Source organism: Aedes aegypti, chromosome 1 (genome assembly GCF_002204515.2).
Source record: "Aedes aegypti strain LVP_AGWG chromosome 1, AaegL5.0 Primary Assembly, whole genome shotgun sequence".
Taxonomy (NCBI): domain Eukaryota; kingdom Metazoa; phylum Arthropoda; class Insecta; order Diptera; family Culicidae; genus Aedes; species Aedes aegypti.
In genome coordinates this window covers 134,415,707-134,422,483 of record NC_035107.1, presented here as the reverse complement: position 1 = coordinate 134,422,483, position 6,777 = coordinate 134,415,707, and the positions used below count along the sequence as shown (strand labels likewise).

The following is a 6,777-nucleotide window of genomic DNA, read 5'->3' as shown; positions in this document are numbered from 1 at the left end:
ATTCCTTTTGACTCTTTTATTTGTAGAGGACGGCGGGGAGTTGATGATCACTTTCAATATTTTTGAAACCGCTTCTGCTGAATAATTAGTACACTCCAACCTCTTTTTAGACCGTTATTGAGGGGTCGTAAAAAGTCATGGTTATAATCAGTGGCGCGGGAAGTGGGTAGGACGGATCCTACGCACAAAAGTACCTGGGTAGAATAGTCGAAGGATTGTCAACAAAAAATGATAACGTTCCTACAGAATTATTACAGCTGAGCCAGATGTTGTTGGATACCTTGCCATCAGCATTTTTGGAAGTATTTCTTGACAAATGATCCAGTAATTTGTCAGAACAATCAAGAAATTCCCAAAGAATCGTTGAAACAATTCATGGATTAACCCCAGACCAGTAGCATCATGTACTGAGTATACGCATCTTAAACAATGCTCGCTTGTTATACACAGTTCTAGCGTAGTGCTGCTGGCGATGGCTGATGATGCACTTGATTTCTCAAAGCATTCCTGGAAGAATCTGTTGATGACCTGTTGAGCATGTGTACCGTAAAACGGGGTGGATAGAAAAAGTGGGGCGAATAGAAACAAAGCGACCTTCAGTTAAAAATGCGACTATTGTGTAATGATAAACTTTAAAAACCTATTGAAATATTTTTTCTTCCATTAGATCAATAACAACAGAGTATCGCTAGACTATTTTCAAATTAAAAATTTTGCTACATTTCTCATTAAAAAATTGAGAAGAAAATATTGAAATCTCAATCCTTTTTGATAGCTTGAAACATTCGCCATTTTGGCTGATTTCAAAAATGATCGAAAATTAAACTTGGTTTTAAAAAAAAAACAATTTTTTTCTTCACTAAGTGAATACATGTTGATATTTCTTCAAGATGCACTTAAAAATGTGTTTATTTTTCCATCAAAATGAAAAAAGTATTGATATTTATTGAACAGTGTTTCTATTCGCCCCATTGCGGTGTGAATAGAAACATACAACATTTTCATAAATCTTGGTACGATATAATTTTTATTAGAGTGACTGTATAGTGCTTAGTGACATTTCACGAAGAGAAAACAATTTTAAAATCAAATATATTCTATATCATTACAACAATATATCTGTATTGTTTGCCGGCTTATAATTGCCTTTTATTGTTTCAACAACAACTCGTAATTTGGTTTAAAAATATTTATTGTTGAATTTGACAGCTGGGTTTACTGTGGAGCAACAACATTAATTTTTGATTCAACCCTTTTTTACTTTTGAAGCAACAATTTTTTGTATTGAAATAAAACCTATCGTTTTTGAAACAAATAATAATGTTTTTTGATGTGATAATGTTTTTGTTTGAAATAAAAACTCATTTTTGTTGGTCCCAGTCCCCTGAAATCTCGTTTTTAATGAAATAAATTACGATAATCGCTTTCAAAAGCCTACTTTATTTTCATTTTACGTAAGTATATGTTCTGTTTCTGTTCGGGATGTAACACTGCGACAAGTATTCTTTGATCTTTTGTGGTATTAAGTCTATGAAACTTGCTCCAAAATCCGTTTGGAAGATGAGGTTTATCCGCTCCGCGACAAAGCAATATGATGAAATCATCAGCTCGTGTAGGAGTTGACTGCAATAATTGGAAATTATTTAGTGAAAACAAAAATTTAGAAAGAATGGCCAAAACTTACCATAAACAGCTAGATTCTAGTTTATGGATACTCCGAAACTGTGATGAGAAATCGATGACCTGAACTACTTAAACATAAATTTTCTGCACGTATTGCACTTTGGTCTAATTCAACGCACTAGAAATATCCACATTCTCGCTGTTTCCAATCAAAACCAAAATGGCGGGCCAGTTCTTAGGTTATACACATGATTAATTGAATCAACAATGAAAGGATTGAAATAAATAAAACTTTCATTTGATGTAAAGCTTTTCTTTTGTTGTTTCAACAAATTTCTTATAAGGATTGCTTCAACAATATTTGTGTTTTATTCTGATAAAAATAATTGTTGTTTCAACGCATTTTTTTAATTGCAACAAATTGAAAAGGTTTATTGAAAACAAAAATAATTTTTATTATTTTGAATAGCTGTCAATTCTCTGCGTGTTGAACACACGTAGGCTAGCATACGCTCGTCATACGCAGTTTGTTTTTGTTTTCCTCAAAGAAACTTGCACACGCTTTCCAGACTCATCAAAATGCATATGGAAATATTACCCAATTTGCAAAAAATATACCCGGATTCTGAGTGTTTTTCGAGACAGAGTGCATATTGTTTTCCTCTAAGGTTCACAACTACATCTACACTAGGGCACCCATACCATTGAGCGTGATAACCACTATAGGAGAGTGGCGTCTTGTGATCACAGTCAAAACAAATTTGGTTGGCGACAACAACATTTCTCGCATAATCTGGGATAACGCTCTAAAAGCCATTGGTAACCACGTGTGTAGCTCGTTGATTCTGAGAAAATAAATGAACAAACATCCAAACCAACACCACTGACAGGTAGAGAACAGTGTTGATAGACTCACACTCAAAATCTCAATCAATACGCTCTCCCGTGAGAGCAAACTCATTAGAGATCTGATCCGCAAATCTCACGCTTGAGATTTTGATGCAAAATCAACTCAATCAACTCAAACCGTAAAATATGATTCAGTCGCAAAACCCGGCAAAAACTCGTGAAACCCGAATACTGTTGTTTACGTTAGAAAGGATTAACATAATTTTACCAGATTAACAAGAAAACATTTGCCGTGTGTGAGTAAACTGTGGAAATACGAGACAATGAGTTAAAAAGGTGAGCCAACTCATCCATGATTTTTTGACTGCTGAGTTGCATGATTGACAACTCACGCATGAAAAATCTCAAGCGTGAGTTGTGAGAAATTGAGTTTTTCACAACACTGGTAGAGAATGATCCTTCCTTCACTATTGCGTTGTTAAATAACGTGTAACTCCATTCAAATTCATAGAAACAACGAGCTACACACATGGTTACCAATGGCTTTTAGGGTGAGATCAGAAGTTATGCGAGATTTCCATCTGGTATCAATGGTTATGTTGAAGCCCTGAAGTGACTTGTCAAAATTGAAAGCTTGTTGTTCTTTCGTTGCGCAGTGCAGTTGTTAGCTCTGTTTTGTTGACTGTAAAATTTACATACATTTAATGTTTACTACTTTGTCGTGGACTGCAATTTTCATCTAAGGAATCGAAAAAATATATTCGAAAATGAAGTGTTTCGCGAAGTTTTGTATAAACAAAACAACACCAGGGTTCAAGAACATCGGATTTTTCCGGTTCCCTGGGGATGAGGACCTACAATCAATGTTTGGAAAAAGTTCTGTGGCTTTTCAGATAATTTCGAAATCACAGCATGTAGCAGAGTGTGTAGTGTAAGTACAAACCAATAATTACAGCTCAGGAAGTTTGAGTCAATATCTCGATTAAAATTATCCACAGTTTCATTTCGCTACGGAGGATGTTTATTTTGCTTCTAACAAGGGGAAAATCATGAAGCGGCGAATGGCAATTCCAGTGTACAAATTTCTTATTTTTTTTTAAAGGCGCCGACACGTTAATGCGTCCAGTGGACGATTATGTCCTTTGAAGGAAGCACCACACTAGACAACGGACTAGCATGCAACGCCCAGTGGCACAGTCGAAATACATTCCTGACGAAAGGTTTTCCGGACTGAAGCGGGAATCGAACCCACACTCCTTAGCACGATGCGGCTTAATGCCTTGGTGACACTAACCGCAGGGCCACGATGCCCATCATATAATAATTTAAAATTTTTTTTATTAAGTTATATATTATGAGTAATTATTTTAGTAAGAATAATATTATTTTTAAATTAATTCTTAAATTTAAATAGCTTATATTTAGAGCATGACACTGAAGATGTTAGGGAAATTATTGTAATTTTTAAATATTTATTTGTTCCGCAGATTGCCGACTTCGCTCTCGAGAACGATGATATACCGGATTTGAACTCTACCCTCGAAGCATCTGGCACAACACTGAATTCAAATGCATCCTTCCAAAATATAGTTCCAGTTTTGTGCTCCCCATATGATGAACATAAAGTTGTATGCGCAAGCACAAAAAGGAAATACGATGGGTATCTATTTATCAAAACTGAGCCTTCTATTTTTTATTCATGAAATCAAATTACTTTCAGCTGCGTAGATAACCTGAACCGGGAAGTGAGTGATTTGAAAAAACGTTGTCATTACTTTGAGAACGTAGTGAAGCAACAGGAGCACGTCATGCAAAAACAGCAAAAGACACCAGACCTAGCTCTCAATGCACTCAACAGAACATTTTAACTCCGACCAAGTGGACATGCTGTTGTACGAGAAAAAGCGTTCAAAGCAGTGGAGTGACAAAACACCCAACTAACAATTTTAGCGCTATAAGCCAAGATTATTTGCTTTGTGCTGTATAACAGTTGAATTAAAGCAGCGAACGCAGCCAAAATTGAAAGCCGTCAAAAATAGAACTATTAGCCACTATTAGCGTTAATACAGCTGTATCGCAAACGATTTGCAGCTATATATATATTAGCTGAATAAACTTCGTCAGTTATCGCTTTTGCTGCTTTCACTAAGCTGTAACTCAACACCGTAAATAGTAGCAACAGGTAGCAACCCAATGATGTGAAATAAAAGTCCCCATCATTATTCCGGCTGCTTCTATTCAATATGATTTGTTATGCTGCTCAATATATAATTAAGAAGCGCTTTCTCGTTAGTTATACAGCGAATATACAGCGGTGAGCTGTAAAACAACAACTTGTGATGCATCTATTGCAATTCTATTAACCTCATATTTAATTTTCGAAGTATCAATTCAGGAGCAGTGACCATCATTTAACAGAAAAACGAAATTTCCTAGATTTTCACATTTTATTTTTCGCTAATTATGTAATTTACTCTCCGAACAAAATTAACAGCTTTTCATTGTATGCTCGTCTGCCAATCTATGCCTAATTGCTATCTTCGACAAGCCGGAACCACCTTCCGGATCCTGCCAAAATTATTATCCGCGGATCGCGCTTTTATAATAAACTGTGGATAGGTTCCGCTTCTCACTGCCCTGCTTCCAGGGTGCCTTCGTTTAATGGTACTCGTAGTTCCTGTAGTGCTTCCGTTTGCCGCAGTTGATGGCAACATCATTCCGCCGACGATGACCTGGAAGAACGGGGCAATTCCCAGCCGCTTGGGTTTTCAGTATTTCTGTTTCCATCTCCAAAAGGCACAGCTCCAGCGGCAGCCTTGGGTTCTTGTCACGGTGGCCAAACCAAGCACCCAATTCGGTCAACTTCACCAGGCGTATCCGGCTTGCCGTAGTAACGGACAGGATCGTAAGGTCCGTGGATCTTCGGGTTGTATTCCGCCGGATAATCACAGAAAATCATCGCGCACTCTTTTTAGCAGCAGTTTCACTCGATCGCAAATCTACACAAACTGTTGGATGTAAACATTGCGTTTGACGTTTCACACCCTTTAACAGCCTGATGAAGCCGAGTAAGCGTGGCTATAACATCTTTTACCGTCATTATAGAATATTCTATGAACCGTTTTCAATGTAGAACAAAACGGTGTGTTTTCTTTGCCTTCGATATATACTGTGGTGGCAGCAAGGACAACGTCAAGACTTATGGATGCAGAGATCGTGAGTTCGATTCCAGGCGGTGACAAATACTTTAATTGTGTAACGTTGGTAACATTTAATTCAGATACTAATGATATTAAATTCTGGAAGCTGTGAAACAGCTTGGAATAATATTTAATCGATAATACAGCGAAGCTGTATAAAAAATTTTCAACAGTTGCGAAATAATTGAGAAAGCGCCTTCCGAAGATGTTACACAGCTACATGTCGTATAACTGTCGAGTTAGAGCAATGATCGGTATGAATAAGAGCTGCCAACACAGCTTAAAAATAGCTGAGTAGATTCGCCAGATTTGTTGGTAAAAGGATCGCATAGAAGCTTTCGTTCATATATACAGCGCCTTTACTCAGCATGATGCCGTATAAAGAGGGCTTAGAGAATGTTTACATTTGCACTAAATGTTAGTTGGGCAGTCACTGAAAGTCTGCAAACAAAATATGTTTGCGGATCGAAAGGATACGAGCACCAGAGAACTAAATATCCCCTCCCATCAGAGCGCACACTCCAACGAAAAGTAGAGGACTTAGATTTCAAGCCAGGTATTCTGTACTAGAGCTCCTCAAACTCAAAGTGAACACCATGTTGCCCGTAGATCTTGACTGCGGCCTAATTTTTGATGAGATGTCCATCGAAGAGGCAAGAAGTTTTTGCATTTCGGACAGCAAATTCTATGGAGATATCACCATCCCTGGACAAGTGGGTCTTGCAAGTCATACTCTAGTGTTTATCTTAGTAGGAATCAGGGGCCGCTGGAAACAAACCGTAGGGTGCCATTTTACGGGAAGTAGTATTCCTGAAAACGATTTAAAGGATATTGCGTTCAAAATTATCCAGGAAGTGGAATCGTTCGGTTGCAGGGTTCACTTTCTTCCAGATACAGATTCGACGAGAAAACTGGAAATCATTCCAGACGTGGTACACGTTTTTAAATCAACTGTGCAAGGCTGGTTAAAAAACAAGGTACTATGGCTTCCACAAGACGTGGTGCAAATTAACGGTTGTGAACCGGAATGTATCGGCCGCTTTTCGATTCTACAGCCATGCTGCGAACCGGCCTGATGTTCTACCAACGGCATACTTCATCGAAA

The 6,777-nt window shown here is 37.7% G+C and overlaps 1 long non-coding RNA gene across 1 annotated transcript; it reads left to right on the top strand.

The window, feature by feature from the left end:
* The first annotated feature begins 3,891 nt into the window (after nucleotides 1-3,891).
* LOC110674497 lies at nucleotides 3,892-4,228 on the top strand. Its single transcript, XR_002498920.1, has 2 exons — nucleotides 3,892-4,132; nucleotides 4,193-4,228. It is a non-coding gene; the product is annotated as an uncharacterized LOC110674497 (long non-coding RNA).
* The last annotated feature ends 2,549 nt before the right edge of the window (nucleotides 4,229-6,777 follow it).